We start from the raw sequence: 18,147 nt of genomic DNA on the forward strand, positions 1-18,147 counted from the left end.
GTTGGTATGTCGACATGAAGTCATTGGTGAAACCCAGCATAATGTAACTTCAGAGTAAGTTGGCAAAAAATCACATGCTAATTTGCAGCATATTCTAAAACAATAACACTTCTCTATTACAAAAAGCTTGCTACAATTTTATTACATTAAATCACTGGAAACACTACATTGGCTTTGTTATCTGTAAGATAAACCATATTAAACTGCAGAAAAAAAATCACATATTTCAACACGGACTCACATCTGTGTGTGGGGGGGGGGGGGGGGAAACCGAGGTGGGAAGAAGAGAGATTCTGACAATTTCTTTGTCAAGTACCAGCCTCTTGGCAAAAAACACACAACATTAAAATGCACTCTTGTGTATAGGTAGTACTAGTTCACATTTGATTGTCAGATCTGGCTAAGTGCCGCTCTTCAGCTTGATGTACAGACTAATACACACAGCTGGGTGGTATAACATGCTGCTCATCTCTTATGCAAGAAGCTGTCACACAGATGTCAAAAACATCAAGCTACTCACAAATACCTCCAAAAAGTAAAAAAAGAGAAAAACTGAAGATCTGGCTATACCAGCAGGCTGAGGTGTAAGTCTAAGCACTGTGACATAAGCATTGCTTATAGGCTCTTCCAACACATAAACCCCTAAATTAAAAAAATAATTGCCTTTACTTGAAGGTATCAGGCATCTTAAAAAGCATTTTTCTAAATCTAATTTTTACATTTTAAAAATTATTAACAGTGTAAGAGTTTATTCAAGTACCAGCATTTTGTTTCTTACACTTTAAAAAAACAATGTAATTTTTATATACACATTAGTGATGCCAATATGTGAAAGACAATCTTAGGTGAACCATCCCTATAATGTCATCATGCACTGGGCACTGCTCAAGAAACCTTGTTAAGTGTTCTACTTGGGCCTTCAGAAAGGAGAAAAATCTGCGAACATCTTATTTTGTAGGCTGCTGTGAGTGTTAATAGATCTATTATATCTGACTCTGATAACTGGAATGAATACCAGAATCACTAATCCCCATTTTTAGGGTGTGTGATGAACTTCCTGCAGACATTAACAGTCTCTGCTCTTTTATTAGTAATAAACAGGTTTATTAATGAGATGGTTGGTTGTAAAATTCAGCAAGTAGAATAGTAATAATTGGAATCTCTCAATCACTAAAGATACAAGTTTTTTGTTTGGTTTTATTTCCTAAGTTTCTTCATGGCAACAGAAGTAACACGGGGTATGTTACAGAGCAGGAGAAGTAATAGGAACGCAGCTAATATACACCAAAATCACAGGCCAAAATGCAGTTATGTTACACATACATGGTTTATTATTTTCAAATTAAGTGGTGTAAGGGAAAGATGGGACTTAATGACATTTTCTGGCTAAGGAGCATGACAGTGTAAAAATTTTTGCAGCTGACATATTTCCCTGCAGGGTGTCAATACCATTCTCAAAAGGTTTCATTTCTCTCTTAATTGTAAGACAAAAGTTCAATATCTAGGCTATAAAGCCTTGTGAAGGCCTTAGCGTTTCAAACATAGAATTCCCACTTAGTTTCATCAAAGTCAGAAGACAGTTTTCTAATTTACAGATCATTGTCTTAGCTGAAACAATGTATTATAAAAACTAATTTTATTGAAATCACATTGAAATATTATTGAAATCAGTTCTGACAACAAATTTAAGGCTGCAACATCACAATAATTTCTAACACACAAAAATACTGAAAACATTAATCAGCAACCATTTGGCTTTTTCCCCCAGTACTTAGCATAAAAAGCAGTGAAGAATTTATTGAAGAAATTGCATTTGTTCACACAAGAAGACTTAAGTCAATGCAAGTAGTATTCACCTCTAAAAAGAAAACCCTGTTTGCTGCCCTGCATTTCTCCTGAATTTGGTGAAAATGTCAGCTTCACTACACCAAGTAATCTCTCTGGACCTAAAGCAGCATCCCATACGGGTGTAAACAGTCAGTCATACAAGTCCAGACACAGACAGATACAAGAGTGCCTATGAAACATTTAAGGATGTTAGTTTTTAGTTATACAAGAACTCACTCTGTTGAGCAGATAAAATATATACTTTATTCAAACTAGCAGACTGCCAAAAAGCATGACTGTTACTCACTATTCCAGAAAAGCCCATCTCATTATTCCCTAAAAAAGTTTTTTCAGAAAAGATGGTATTTTGAAATTTCTAACAGATATGTTCCCGACCTCTGAGGGGATGCAAGCAACCTTTTTTCCAGCCATCACTTACTTACCTTCACCTTACAATCAGCACTATGCAGAAAGAAGCAAAAGATGAATCATGCTATGGGAAAGATACATGAAAGACGACAATTCAAACAAAAACTGAGTATCTCACTGTTGCATTTAACTTTCTATTTTAACAATTCTTAGATATTTATTATTTACAAATATTTCATATACACAAATATTTCATATACACATCACACTGGCGAACAACTATTTTTAATACTCTGCAGATGGCTGAGAACTGGCTGGGCTCTTTCATCTACCTTTCAGGCAAGCTGGTGTTTGCTTGATGCAGAGAAAACAGCACAATCAGCAGAATAATTCTATGTACTCATATACACTCTTCCCTGCAAAATAATCGAATTTTCTGATTCACTACCTGACTCAAGTTACAGTGACCTAAAGTCCCACCTAATGTTGCCTTAATTTCATTGGGTCAATGATCTATATTTTTTTAATAAAGCAAAGATTGAAAATGCTCCTCATTTTCACTCCCTTCCACCCCCAGCAATCTCACAGGAAAGAGAGGTAAAAGAAAGGTAAATTGAGCCTAGCTAAAATGTTCAGCTATCTCAAATCTAGATCTGACAAATAATCTTACTGGGGCTAAAAGGAGGGAACAACATACTGCTAGAGGTGAGACTGCAAAAGGAAAGCCTAGTAGCTTTGAAACATCATCTCCATTCACAACCTACAAAAGCCCTTCTGCCTTAACTCCTTTCATTAGAAGTTCTTAAACATCGGCCAATGTTTTCGTCCTAGAAGGTTTTGCTAACTGCCCACTGCAGTTTTTACGCTTTTGAGAATACTGACTTGGGACCAGAACTAGTAGTAAAATGCTTAAGTTTTTCTGTTTTCAATGCAATCCAATGTGTTTGCAGAAATTTCTGGGCCAGCTTCTAAAAACAGGACTTCTACTGAATGCATAAGGAAGTATCATCTCCATCTCCAATACTGTTTGGTTTTTTAGTCTTTTGTTTTCCAAAAGGTTATCAGGTTTAGCAAAGCACTCTGAGAATGCATATTGTCATGAAAGAAAGATCTGAATCACAAGTTCAGATGCAAACCTTTGGTTTTCCAAAAATCCCTCCCTTTTATTAGCTTTTTCTCCCCATAAGAATGTACATTAGGGCCTGTGTTTCTCTTTAATCCTTTTTTTTTTTAATCAACTATAATAAAACATGGATTTCTTTCAAGTCATGCATGAAGCAAAGGGCTAGTCCTCTGAAGTGAGAGCTCAATGGCTTTATAAAGGAGGAAGATTAAATACTTTAGATAGTAAAAATTTTGTGACACAATACTAAGACCCCATCTAGAAAAAAAGCCACCACTTTACAGGAACTTCTACAACCTTACCTCTTAACATTGCTTCACATGTTTTTAAAAAACAAAAAACAAAATAATAAAAAAAAAACCCACACCAAATTTGAGATAGTTACCTAAGGCAGGAATGTGATTTTGAAGTTGACATTTGTTTAAACTACAAGGCTTTCCAAGTGTTAGCTATTAAAACTTCATAGCAACCAAGATCATTCAAGTGGCTCACTAAAACCAGTTATGTCAGAAATGAATCTAGAGTAATAAAAAATACATTCTAAATTAACTATTACAGCTTTTATTTCTCCATTATCACATATATTAGATTTCAGAATTTTTTTTCTTCAAATTATTTCTGTAAACTCCACTCATTAAAAGATCTTAAGGGACTGGCCAATTTTACAGCACCATTTACTCACATGAAAAAGTTTTATTTCCAGGTTACCCTTCATTACACTCAAGTCCTACCAAAAGCCTTGTCTGTGCTACATTCTTTCTATAATCCAGCCTGTCAAAAATACTGGCAGGCATATGACCATACTGTACCACACTTTGCATACTACAGCTCCCTCCCTGTAATACTATATGCCAAAACCCATTTTCATATTAAGGACAAAAACTTGCATTACTATTATTATTATTCTATATAAACTTGTATTAAAATTATCTATGACTCTCTAATAATATTTAATAGCCCATAAATCCATTTCTTAACTCTACTACAATAAAGTATGCTGGTTATTTCATATAACTGTTGTGCATCTTGCTCTCCCACTGAACAAACCAGTTCAGTTACAGAAGTAGTAGGCTGCAGTTCAAGTGATTTGGTCAAGAAAAAAAAAATTACATAATGAATAACCCACTCTAATGCAAAGACCTCAGGTCTAACACCAGTATTTGTAACTGAGCAGCTGTCTAAAAGACTGTTTGATATTCTTTCCTGCAAAGGTACTGTTTGGCTTTGCTTACTAATTTCAACCTCTCTTACCCTTTCTCATAAATCAACAGGCCCAGATTTTGGTTTACACACACACGCAGACCAGTCATGCATATGCACAACATACTTGACCGACATAACTGAACTAAGAGTTAATTTATGCATTGAAGCAGCTTAGCAATGTGTGAAAAATGTCTTTGCTACCAGTATCCCCTCCCTCCCCACCTCGACGTGTTAAGGGCCCATTAATTGTTGTTTTAACCTACAGGAACATTGTTCCTTTGGCCAGTGGCTGTTAATGGAACAGAACTGGCAATTTTCTTACCCAGCTGAGTGTTGATTTGTCACACATGGGTTAGCACTTTAAGTAATCATAATAAAAATTTGAAATGATAAATTGTTCAAACACAGCCACTTTTTGCTGACAAAATGCACCTAAGCCTCCTCAGTATACCTGTCAATAAACTTCTACCATCACTGGATGCATCTTGACACTATTATCCATGTCTTGTTCCCTCTATCATTTGCGCATCCTCTTCCAGCAGGTACCAGTTGGTAAATGGATCAGCTGTATTAGGTGAGAAGTACAAACATTCAAACTTTGTTTGAAAATCATGACCAAGTTTCAATTACTTCTCCAGTTCTTCAGTTTTCCTCTTATACATATGGACACAGGAGCATACATGCACCTACGAAAATGTTTAAAACTGTGGATACTGTGGATCAACATGTTTGCGAATCACAAGGAATAGATAAGGACACTGGGCCATTTCTGCATGCCATTCTTTGCGTAGTTTCACTGAAAAATAGCCAATACTTGCTGGGAAACTAGATTTGTTAATCAAGCAGTTCTTAACCAGCCCACCTCCAAAGAATCAGCAGACAGAAACCTTAGCGACTGTCACCAATAACTGATTCTGCATGATGTGGTAAATATACCCCTATACACCCAGTCCCAAGAAACCAAACGGGTTTGACCAGTTTGTGAAATACTAAGCACCACTCCTTCAACAGAGAAAACATTCAATAAAGATTAGAAAGAGATAAAATAAAACCATAGATTATAACAAGGGTTAATGTTGAAACAAGGATACATTTGTCATTGCTGCCTGTAGACCTCTCATGTTCTAATGACACTAAGAAGTTACTGATGTTGCCTAACTTCTACTGAAGTCTATTACCAGAATGCAGGGCACTAGAGCTGTATAGCCTCACGAGCTATATACTATGCTTATGAATGGGAAATACACTGACAGGGTGCTGTTTCTCCTTGAATGGCCCAAGGAAACAGAAAGAACCGTTAAGAATCACCACAACATTATGGGAAGCACGGCATATCTGCAACACGGGATTGTACAACCTTCACTGGGGTATAATATCTAATCACAGTAACGAAGTAAGAGCAAAGACGCTGACCAACAACCAGAGAATGAATCAAGTCCTCCAGAATGGAAACCAAGGGCTGACACAGCTTAAGATGCAGATTCAGAACCTTTGCAACAGGCTTGTAACTTCTGCAGATGTAGACAGACAAAGAACTTCCAAACACACACACACGAGCAGGTCACACTAATACAGTTTTCCAGAACCACCAGCAAGATCAAAGATGCAATTAATTCCCTTGCAGCTTTTCATCATTTCCAGAAAATACTGAGCCTTGCAGGATTTCTGGTCTATAGATATATATTTTGACAGGTAATGGCAGAAGTATCCAATATGTAATAAGGATACTTAAAAACAGGATCGGGGAGGAGACTTAAGTGTTAGAACATCATCCAGAAGAAACAGCAGTCAAAAGTAATGTGAAAATAAAATGGATACTTGGAAAAAAAAAAATAGATATTCCCTTTAAAAATTAAGTTTAGCATCATGTGTGGTTTCCAAAGTCCCCTTGATAACACTGCCGAAGATAGTGTTAATGTAGAAAGAGCAGGTGCTAACTGCAAATGCTTGTGCCGTGCAATTGGCTACAAGGAAGATCAATAAGGAGCTAGAGCACTGAATTTCACATACTGTAACTGTCATGCCCATTACATAGTATTTGAACATCTTCGTAGGCCATTACAAAATTGTTGACTCTTGATATTTTTTACAAAACTAAATTATTTTCCAGAAATTTCATTAGCACAATAAGCACTATGAAAGTATAAAAGCACTTACAAACCTGGTGAAATTTGAAGACTTTTACAGCCTTCCAAGACATCATATTTGATTATTTAACTGTATTCTTCACTCCAGAATGAAAAGACAGGAAGATGGTTGAAAGCCTTAAAGATAAAAGGAAATGCATTCCAGGAACACTTTTCTTTTGTGTTAGTCACATTTCACCAGATACAGAGCGGAGTATTTTAAAGGAGATAGTTACAAGCTAATTCTTGAGAGTATATGCCACAATTAACAAAATCACTGCAGACAGAATACACAGAAGGAAGGGGTATGCTAGGTCCCCTGAGGTTCAGCTGCAGAAGCAGCACCCTGCTTCCTGCCTCTGCTCTTCAACCTTTGTGATTTGTCCTTGTCAAGGACATGATAAACAGATTTTCCTTCAAACATTTCTCATAACAGAGGAGCCTCTGAGCAGAAGCTTTGTGCGATTCCCCCTCCTCTCCCCAAAACAATTTAAAAGGCAACCATCACTGATTTGTTATCATGGTTACAACAAATTTGGTGTCATACAAATTGTCAACATATTTCCAAAACACCACAACCACTGAGGTGTTATTTTTGAAGCTACACAGGAGTACAATGTTAATACAGTCACATCATTTTTTACAAATTATTTTCAAGGACATAAAAATTACAGATCACATTATGTACATAAATTTAACAAATATATCAATATTTGCACAAGAGTATTCAGTAGCAAAAAATGCAATTTGTAATATTTTATACATTTATAAGAGTAACCTGTGTAATCAATGCACAGACATTGTTTTGTATTTACAACATAATCTTTTCCTAATTTTGCATAAGCAACGCCATTGGTCAAATGATGACAATACCCACTCAGAAAACCTATAAACTGCAGGTGTTGCCTCAACTTCATACTAAGACCACTATTGAAACGCTGTTGAATCAAGAAGGATATTGCTATATGGGGTTTGCTGAAAGAAGAGGAGGTTTTTTGTAACAAAAGATATTTAATGAAAAAAACTCATAGTGAACAATGCAAATGTAGTGAACAATTCCAACTTAGTGAAGGCTTTGTTTTGTTCACAGCCTCTGGAATAAGCCACATGGGGAACAAAAAGCTAACGTTTAAGTTGGCAGACAGCAATTAGCAAAATTCAGGGTCAGAAAGAAGGTTAGGCAAGTTCAGACCAGAAACAGGAAGCACAATTTAAAAGAAAAGATGATTAACCATTGCAGTAGATCACCACTGTGTGATGTGAATTCTCCCTCACGGGAGTTCTTTTTTATATCAAGTTTGGAGGTTTTTCTAAACAATACATTTTAGTTCAGTGGTTCCCAAACTGTTTAGACCAGCAGACTGCAATGAATCATCCATATTTCCTCACGAAGTTCTGCACATACAGCCTAACCAAATAAACTGGAGGCAGTAGAGCCACGCTGACTGTAAGTTTGATGCATCTTATTCCTCAGTTTGGTTTTGATTCATCACTTTGCCAGTCACCAGTGGTCAGTGAATCAGGAGACCCTGGTCTACTTCTGTAATAATATATTCTACTGAAGTCCTAAAGCTGGTGTTAGAAATTCTCTTCTGCCTCACAACTCATACAAACTTTGACAAGAGTTTGTCAGGATCTGTTTCACAGTACTTGGAACATTTACAGTACCCTCATAAGGTTAAAGAGCTACAGCTAAAGGAAGGACTATTCAATGCCCTTTCAAATTTTCTTCTTAAACTGACTTTGCATAATTTAAAGAGTAAGTTTAGGGTATACCAAGAGGTAAAATACAAGAGAGCACTTATCTGCTATGACAGAAGTAGATCTGTTAAGCCATTTGCTTTGTGCCAAACCAAGGCAAATTTCATAATGCAAATCAACATTTTGCTTAAGAATACTTAAGAACTGTTACTTTTTCAAATAATGCTGTTTTAAAAAAGCAATCCTAGATCTTGCAAAGGCTAATACTTAATTTCCAGTTTTCATTTTTATTCCTTGCATATACAGACCTTATTTCTTGTTAACTTTTTCCCTCACTTGCAACTTGTAATTTTGCAGAGCAGCACTACTCAACTGAAATGGACACGCACAAAAATTATTTCTTAAGTCTTCCATGTACATTTGTTCAGAGAAACTCTTGTCTGTCCTTTCTCCCCATACATTTCTATTCCTAACTGGTCTAAGAGTCTAGATAGTCCTGCTGCTGTCACTCTCTGTACTTTGTGAATGTGAAGTAGTACAGCAGTGACAAGTCTTTTTAAAAATCATCTCTTCCCTTCTCCATGCTATTCTCAAATACAGGTTGGATTTCTGAAGGTGAAAAAGAGAGAGGCTGGCAGAGAGAGGACCACTCTGGATTTCACCCCAACTCTCCTTTGTCCTATTTGCTCCCTTCTGCTGAAAAAAAGTCATAGACTTATACTACTGCATATTCCTACTGCCAAATTTGATAACCAAACAATTCCTACAAAGAGTACTAAATCATTCTAGAATGGTTTGGATTCATTCTCCAAACAAAGGAAGAAGAGAGGCAGTCATACTGATCCGTAACAGATACTAAAGCTGTACCAGGCTGATAGGAAAAATGCAGAGATGTTTAATCAACTGTGTGGTAACATTCAAAATTGAATCCATGAAATGACCCAATAAAGAAAAAGCACCAAGTAGTCTCTAACTGTACTTTTAACTAAATATTTGTATGTGTTACATAAGAACATCATCAAAAAGCCCACAGGTAAATTAGAACAAGGGAAGGTACACGGATGGTGAGAAGAGGTAAAAACCCTTTTTATAAAAAGAGATATGTACACACACACAAAAATCCTAATACGGAAGTACAGCTTGACAAGGAGAAGGATTGTTCTGAACTATCATAAAATTATTTTTAAGTCACGCAGGCAAGTCTCTATCCAAATAAAAATATTGCAGCACCTTAAAATTCTGAACTCTCTTGCTTCCTTAAAGCATGTGTCGAAGACAAGAATAAATAAATTTAATTTCCCTCAATGTCTACAAGGACTTGAGTCAACCATTTTATAATCTGATACAGTGGTTTTATATGTTGGGGTACACGCAACCTGAAATTCAAAAATCTAGTCCACCCTTTTTGACACATAGTATGCATGTCTGTGTTAAAACCATCTGAGTGACAGCAGCTCAGATGCATTAATAAGGGAGGCTGAGGGCAAGGAACTGACATTAAGAGAAAGCTGCCAGAGCCACCTTTGTTCTTATTTGCTGGCTTAACATGCTGTATTACTTCCCCTTCTACAATGGAATTGCTTCAGCGGTAACCAGAATTCAAGAAGGGCTAGGTGAAAAAAGAACGAACAATGTAGGATTAAAAAAAAAAAAAAAATCATTGGAAGGGAGGATTTTAAAATTACATAAATATCAGACAACTGCAAGAGCTTATGACCAACATTTAGCACTACCTATGCTGCAATTCCCATCTAAACTAGAAGTGACAAAGCTTTGATGGTCTCCATGCAGAGCTGAGCTTCCATATGACAAATGCCTTAAACCACTGTTACTTTAATTAGTTCATTATGTAGGAATTTCATTAGATCTTTACTTAGGAGTTTAACTAAAAAAGACTACCTTTACCCAATAATTTTGGGAACCCTTAATTCTATCTGTCCTTGCCACTGCATTTGGAAATAAACATGACAGGGATCCCTACCACAGCATTTATTCAAGGACCTTTACTTTTTATTTCCATCACAACAATTTTCAACATAGTCACTCATTTCCAGCTAATAAAGTGCAAAAAAAGCAAGAGATGTTTAATTCAGGCTTCCCACCTCTACTTTCATACTAAGCAGCGTAATTGTTGGAACATCATGACAGCAGAATATCACCTTTAACATGCATATGAGAATTGTTCCCCTAGAATAAAGTACAGCGATCTGTACCAAACTTCATAAAGCATTACAACAGGCTTCTAAAGCATGCCATTGTTAAAAGACAGTGTACTCTAACTTCTATAGCTCCTCGTTCAATTTCTTTTGTTCTTTAAGTTGACAAGTTAACTGTTCTGTGCTTACAAGTTTTCAATAGCCTATTACAAAAAGACTCAAATTTGTTTGCATTACACACCACAGGGATTAAAAAGGAGTTAATATATATCTATTCAAAACTATTGTGCAGAAAATAGCTGTGTTGTACAGGGCTTAGGCTGTGACCCGCTTAACTTTATTCATAGAATGCACAATCCATCACGTACAAAAACACAGAGGAAAATGTGAGGTGTTAGTAAGTACCGCTGTTAGTGAGAAATTCTGCTAATTATTACACCAAATAAGCATAGTCAACAGGCCAGAGCTGTGAGAGGGCATGTTTCAGGGCATTAAATGGCTGCCTTGGATGGAGATGAATATATTACACCATGCCCTTTAACAATAAAACAATTTCCCTGACACTTACAAATCCAGGCAGCTCTAGTAGCGCAGATGAAGAGCTCAAGACTGTACTTGGCATACAACGATGTTCCAGTGCCACCTAGTGACGTGCACTTTAACTTTACTGTCTCTTAAGATTTATAGTACATGAAAAGTTCAAAAGCTAATTCGGCTCAAGTGTGGAGTCCGCACAGTACTGAAGAGAAGCCCTGCTCTTTGCCGAGAAAAGGCAGACAAAGAGAGATCACGATGAGACAAACTCCTCTCCTTTCTTTATAACTAAAACACACGCTTCCATAAATAGATGATAAAGCATTACATACATTTTTATTACAACCTGCTCTTACAGTCAAAAAAAAAAAAAAGAGAAAAGCCTTGCAGAAAACGACAAAACCCAGTATATTTTAAAGCCTATACTATGCACAAGAAGGTTTAGATAGCTTGGACATTTTACAAAATTGATTTTAGGAAAATATTCCATCAACTTAATTTTCAAACACCACCCCCCCCCCCCCCCCATTTGAATGGACTGTATTTATTATTATTTTTATCTGGAGTGCTTTCACAGCTTAAGAAAGTGTTTTAGAGACTGTAAACTTTGCACATTCATTCCTTGCTTGCATCTGACACTTTGTATACCTCTGCCACCACATTTATTATCTTGTTGTGCTTCTGCTGATTAGTACTGCAGTTGAATGTTTAGGTTGATTCATGGTAACCAAACTTTGAGTGCAACCTGGCCCAAGAAAAGCTGTGAAGAGGCTGAAATAGATTTTAGGCTGAATATACATTAACGTGTGTATTGAATAGCAGTACAATTGTCTACCAATGCAAAAAGAATTAGACATTTACATGCTTAGATCAAGTTAAAAGCATAGATTGCGCAGAAGATGCTAATATAATCCCTGACATTAGTCCCTGCATTTTTATTGCACAAGATTTTTACAGGAAAAGGCAAGTAAAAGTCTTTACGTTCACTAGCCATTTAGCACATGGACACCATTTATTTATGGACACTTTACATATAGATGAATAAATTAAAAATTCTGCATCTGAACCCCACATCTATCATCATGAAATGGACAGCAACATATTAATACTTTATAGTACTAATTTCAGTGGAAAACAACCCTCAACAAAGCTGCTTCCTATTACAGGCATTAAACTGCCACTTCAAGCTCCTCATGAATCTAAATTTTGTGTTCTTACCTTCATTAAGCTAAACGAAACTAACATATTTTAGGGTACATTTTTGAACTGCATACTACAGAACAAGGAAACAAAATCTGAAAAAAAAATCTAAAATCTTCACAAGGCAGACTTACTACTAGGGAAGGACACTAAATGCCTGTTCTGACTGAAATATAACCTCTATCATAAAATTTAAAGAAAGATGCTTAGAGAGTGCTTTAAAAATAATTTCTCCAAATTCTGAAGCAGTAAGGAGAAGTGTGAGGGGGAAGAATGAGGAGGAGGAATGATGGCTTTTAAAACACTGCTCATTAAAATATTATACAGGCTGCAACAGAACTACACTTGCAGAAAGAGTTTGTCTAATGTCATTTCCATACCCCAAACTCAGTGAAATCAAAATATAAGATTTTAGCAAGGTTTTGCATGTGCTCAGATCCTGACTATTACAAGGTCTGGACCCTGAAGATTATATGATGAACAAAGAATCTTCTTCATTTATGTACCTGCACCAAAAAAAACCCCACTGAAATGATGTGCAATGAACGAAGATTCTCAAGTTAAAATTCTCACCTTGATGGTTAGATTTAGACAATACAACCTTGTGGGTTAAACCTTCTATTGTATTAGGCAAACAGTTATGATGTAAAGTGCCTAGATACTGCAGGACTAAAAAGCACTTAGAAATCCAACTGGGAAAAGCTTCACTCAGTGTGTGGGCAGCACACTGTAACTAAGTTTGGAAACCTCTACTGCAAATACACTTTAGATACTCTAATCTATACCCTGCCTTAGGACCTAAACTGCTGCCACAAGAATCAGTATTTTTTTCTACTTTAAATGGCAAATAAAAAAGGAAGATAATCTTGTTCCTTACATTTCATACAGAATTCTACTCATGGCTTCTCAAATTACACTTCCAGCTTCGAAGAAAGTACGTGTACTTCCTGGAGTACTTTCACTGCTATCACACCTTGGAAAGCTTAAATGAGGAGACTGGAGGAAAGATGCGCTGATACAAAGCGATGAACGATGGTGTAACAGTTAAGGAACTGTAGAGTCCACAGAGAAAGAAGGTGGTATTAACAGCAAAACCCAACCGTAACTCCCTGTTTACCATAGTCATAAAAAAAAGTCCAAAGTTTGATGATGACTGAATTATATTATTATTGTCCAAGCTTTTAAGAATCTGTCATGTTTTAATGCTTTTACAAGAACACTTAATTTTATCTATCAGCAGTTCTGTTAGAAAGAAAGAGGATTTAAACTAGAGTAACTCCTTATCAGCATGTAAGAAGTTTTAATCCAGAAAGATCCCAAAGTAATAGTTGCCTTGAGAAATACATGTAGATCTTCTACTCCAAAATAGGTATCTTTTCTTAAGGATCCTGAGATGTGCAGCCCTCTGAAAGCCAGAGGTATGCTACCTTACTAGATTTCAGATGCAATCTTGAAGTTAAATGCGGCATAATTTCCAATTCTTGACATCCAAGAAGCAAACAAGGAATATGGGGCAAGTTTTAGACAGTGGAATGCGCCCACTTGGGCTTCTCTTCAGTTCATTCCCCATTCAAAACATCTCTGCTCACATCCAGTAGCATCAAGTTATCAACATTCTAGCTCTCTAGTCTACGTCAATTTTACAGCCACAGAGGAATGCTTCTCAGAACAGCTATCATCTGCAAAACTTTTTACCTCAAAGTAAAACTCATCCAAGAAGAGAACATGTCACATTAAATTTCTGTCACATTCCTTTTGTAAAACATATCATTCACATATTTGCAGGAATATAACATATTTCTCCCTTGCAGTATTACCAACCCTTTCTTCCACGGGATTAAGATTCTTTCCTTAAAAGCTAGAAAAATGTATTTGCCCTTATACCTGAAGAAATGCTTGACTGACCAATGCTCAACTGGTCATATGCTTTAGATATTCCACATTCATAATCTTCCATATTCGCAAGGATGCTGATTACTTAGGAACATTGAATGGCTACCCATGCTGAAGCCATCTCTAAGAAATTAATTGCTAAGCATCTTTCCACCAAAAGAAGTAAGCGGGGGAAGAATTCTAAGCAAAAAAGTACAACACGGTTTCCAGTATCCACTTCTAAGGAATTATCTTTGCAACAAAATATTAAAACAAAACAAAAAACCAACCTCAGTGATGACTTAGACCACAATTTTATAATTTGTTGCTTTATGTTCTCTTTTGCTATTACAAGAAAATGAATATATGAAAAAGTGGCTTGCTAGCACTACATTTTACTTCATTTTCAATATTAATTTGTTTTAATTACATGGTATGACAGATCATTAGATGCAAACAGGTTCACCACACTAATACAAGCTTCATAGAGCATTTTTAAAAAATTCAATTTACTGTCACCTTTGTTTTATTTCTTTCCTATAACTGAAAGCTATTTGAAATGCATCAAAAATGATAAGAACCTCTAACAAAATTCATCTTCTCTTCAGTATAAAAATTAAGTTGTTATCCTATGCTTCTGATACAGTAATTTCCTTTCAAAATTATGTGGAAAGTCAAGCGTGACCTATTTTAAAAAGTGCAGTGCAAGCAATACCAACTGTTCTACAATCATAATTTGCAGGTTCCATTCCCCCCCCAAGAAAAAAAAACACCACAACAAAACAAGGGCACATAAACAAGTATCATGCACTTCAAGGACTCTGGACATCAATAAAATGGATTTACTCCCATGAAACTGCTCAGCAGTGGAGAAGGCAGGGGGGAGAAGGATATTACTTCTTGCTTTCATGAATTCTTTTGAGTATAGCCACAGTACAACTTTCTTTTGGACACACTTCTCAAGACAGCTCCTATGTTAGAAAATCCAATGTAAAACTAAGGTAAAGTAAAGCAGAGTGATTCTGAGCTTCTAGGAGCATACAGGTCAAAATGTACTTTTGGTTAATATTAACATTTGATTATTATCCAATTATTAATTCTTATTCCTGAACTTAGCAATCATTTTTACATTACAGTAGGTATGGAGTGATATCAACACCAGGAGAGTATACCGATGAAGTCTTGAAAACTGTCTAGTGTGACAGTAAAGATTCACAGATTTTAAAATGTCATAAAATAGGTAGACTGAAATACAGTAGTTGCAAGTCCCAAACAACTACTTTTATAATATGCATCTTAGAGAGAAATGCTGCTAGTTATTAACAGAAAGTTGTCCTATAGAAAGGTATACTATATTACACTGGGTTTCATCCACCTTACTGCAGAGACAGACTCTTTTCTGCTGTCAAGATGCTTTTGCTGTATGTAAATATTTAATGTTATTACCATCATTCACTCAGTGCTCATATTGTCTGTTCAAGCATCTATTACTGTCTGCTAGATACACTTGAGGATAACATTTATTCATGTCTACTGCTCAGTCACATGCAGGCCCTACTTCTCAAAGATACTTCAAAGTTCAATAATTTATTAAACACTGTGCACAAAGGTCTGTATCATTTGCAAAACCACCTAACTGTAGGAGTATGCAAAACTAGGATTTTACTTGTGCAAGTGTATGCGCTGAATGCATGGAATAGGCTATAGCAGTTTATACAATACCAAGACTGTACTTCTACTCAGAATTCTGTAAGCAATTTAAATTACAGAAATAAATTTTATGTTACCAGAACTCCCAGGTAAGAAATACAGATTTTAACAGGAGTATACTGAGTGCATTTTAGTTAACATAATTCTCTGAAAACAAATCCAAATTAACATCAGTGGTTGGTTTTACCCCTAGTTGTAGTTGCACACATCACAACATTTTTGTATTTACCTAGATTCGTAGTACTATACATGATAGATACATCACATATGTAATACTATCACTTGATACACCTTCCAATAAAATACCTTAGAAATCAGATTTCCAAAACTCCAAAGTCCTGTTAAGACAGACAAGACAAATTGCCAGAGTCCTCAAAAGGCTTGCCTAGGATTAAACAGGTCTCTTCAAATCAATCTCTCAGTTGATACGTAACAGAGAAATCTGGATATGAAATATATAAAGTGAAGCATAATATTTCATAATCTATAGCCTTAATTTCACCTGCATACAAAACATCCTATGAGGACAATACAGGAGTGACTGAGTTTTCAAGGTGCTTAAGGCTGGTCTGTTTGTTCAATCTTTTAAGACTTAAGCAGAAGCACCTAAGCCAGGAGAGCTTATAAAAGTCTCATTCAGAAAAACAAAAGAGAAGCCTTTAACAAAAAGATATTTGAAATATAATACTGTCATAATTTTTAAGGATAATACTGTTCTTGAAATAAAATAAAAATAATTAGCTATATGGGAAGCAGGACAGTCTCTCTAATGGTCTTAAACAAGTTTTCGTTTCAAATCTCAGTTTTAGTTTAGACAAAAGGGAATCGTTTTTTTTCTTTTCCTTTTTAGGAAACAGTAAGGATCACAAACAGACCATCCTAGAAAGTGCAAGACAGCACAATTATTCCTTCTATCCCAGTGGACTATCACCCTTTATGAACATATGACAAGATCCAGCTATTCATCAATGAGGCTAGAAGGAAATGAAAATGTTGAATTCAAAAGCTTTGCCTTTCAGTTAACATCCTTAATGTAAATTAGGGTTAAATGTGAATAAAATTAATATTTAATCACTTGAAAAACTTCCATTCCTTTCTTCTCTTTAAACACTAAAAGTTAATTATAAAATAATGTAAAACAAGTGTAAATTTAAAAGAATCATTTTGAAGACTTGCATTAATAGTTCGAGACCTATTGACACTGAAGAAAAGAAGGGGAATCCCAACATTATGTTGCTTTAAAGTAACATGTGATTCTATTTCTTGCCAACAGGCAGCAGGAGCCCAAAGACACGGGGGAGTGCTGCAGTAGGGAAGAAGGGAGACAGCAGCATGGAATGGCATTGCAGGAGGACAGCACAGAAAGGCCGACCTAGGTTAAAAAGGCAGTCAAGTACGACTGCAGGAGTGGGGGAGTGCTGGGGAGAAGCAGCCCAATGTTCAAACTGCTAGAACACGGTCTCACACATCACCACGAAATAAAAAGTTCATGTCACATAGGGGCACAACCCAATATTTAATGATGATGCAGCACTACACACAGAAAATAGTGCAAAATCAGGGAAAAACGCATCTGACATCAGAACAACACCTCTCCAAAGTCTTGCAGCTCGTATGTAATCCAAATTACTGCCCTCTCAAACTTCCGTAATGAAGTCCCACACAAAGTGAATCCTATATGCCTTTTGGTTTTTGCACATACTGGTTACTGTTACGCAGTCTACATTTACCAGCAGTTACCATGCTGTCATATAGGAAAGCTAACAATTCACAGAATCACAGAAGCACTACGGTTGGAAAAGACCTGTAAGATCATCAAGTCCAACCATCAACCAACCCCCCCATGCCCACTAAACCATGTCCCAAAGTGCCATGTCCAGACGTTCCTTGAACACCTCCAGTGACGGTGACTCCCCCACCTCCCTGGGCAGCCTCTTCCAGTGTGTCACCACTCTCTCAGGAAAGACATTGTTCCTAATATCCAGTCTGAACCTCCCCTGGTGCAACTTGAGGCCATTTCCTCTTGTCCTGTCACTTGGGAGAAGAGACCAACACCCACCTCACCACAACCCCCTTTCAGGTAGTTGTAGAGAGAGATGAGGTCTCCCCTCAGCCTCCTCTTCTCCAGACTGAACAACCCCAGCTCCCTCAGCTGCTCCTCACAAGACTTGTGCTCCAGACCCCTCACCAGCTTTGTTGCCCTTCTCTGGACACACTCCAGCACCTCAATGTCCTTTTTGTAGTGAGGGACCCAGAACTGAACACAGTATTCGAGGTGCGGCCTCACCAGTGCCGAGCACAGGGGCACGATCCCTTCCCTACTCCT

This window comes from Gavia stellata, chromosome 15 (assembly GCF_030936135.1).
Source record: "Gavia stellata isolate bGavSte3 chromosome 15, bGavSte3.hap2, whole genome shotgun sequence".
Taxonomy (NCBI): domain Eukaryota; kingdom Metazoa; phylum Chordata; class Aves; order Gaviiformes; family Gaviidae; genus Gavia; species Gavia stellata.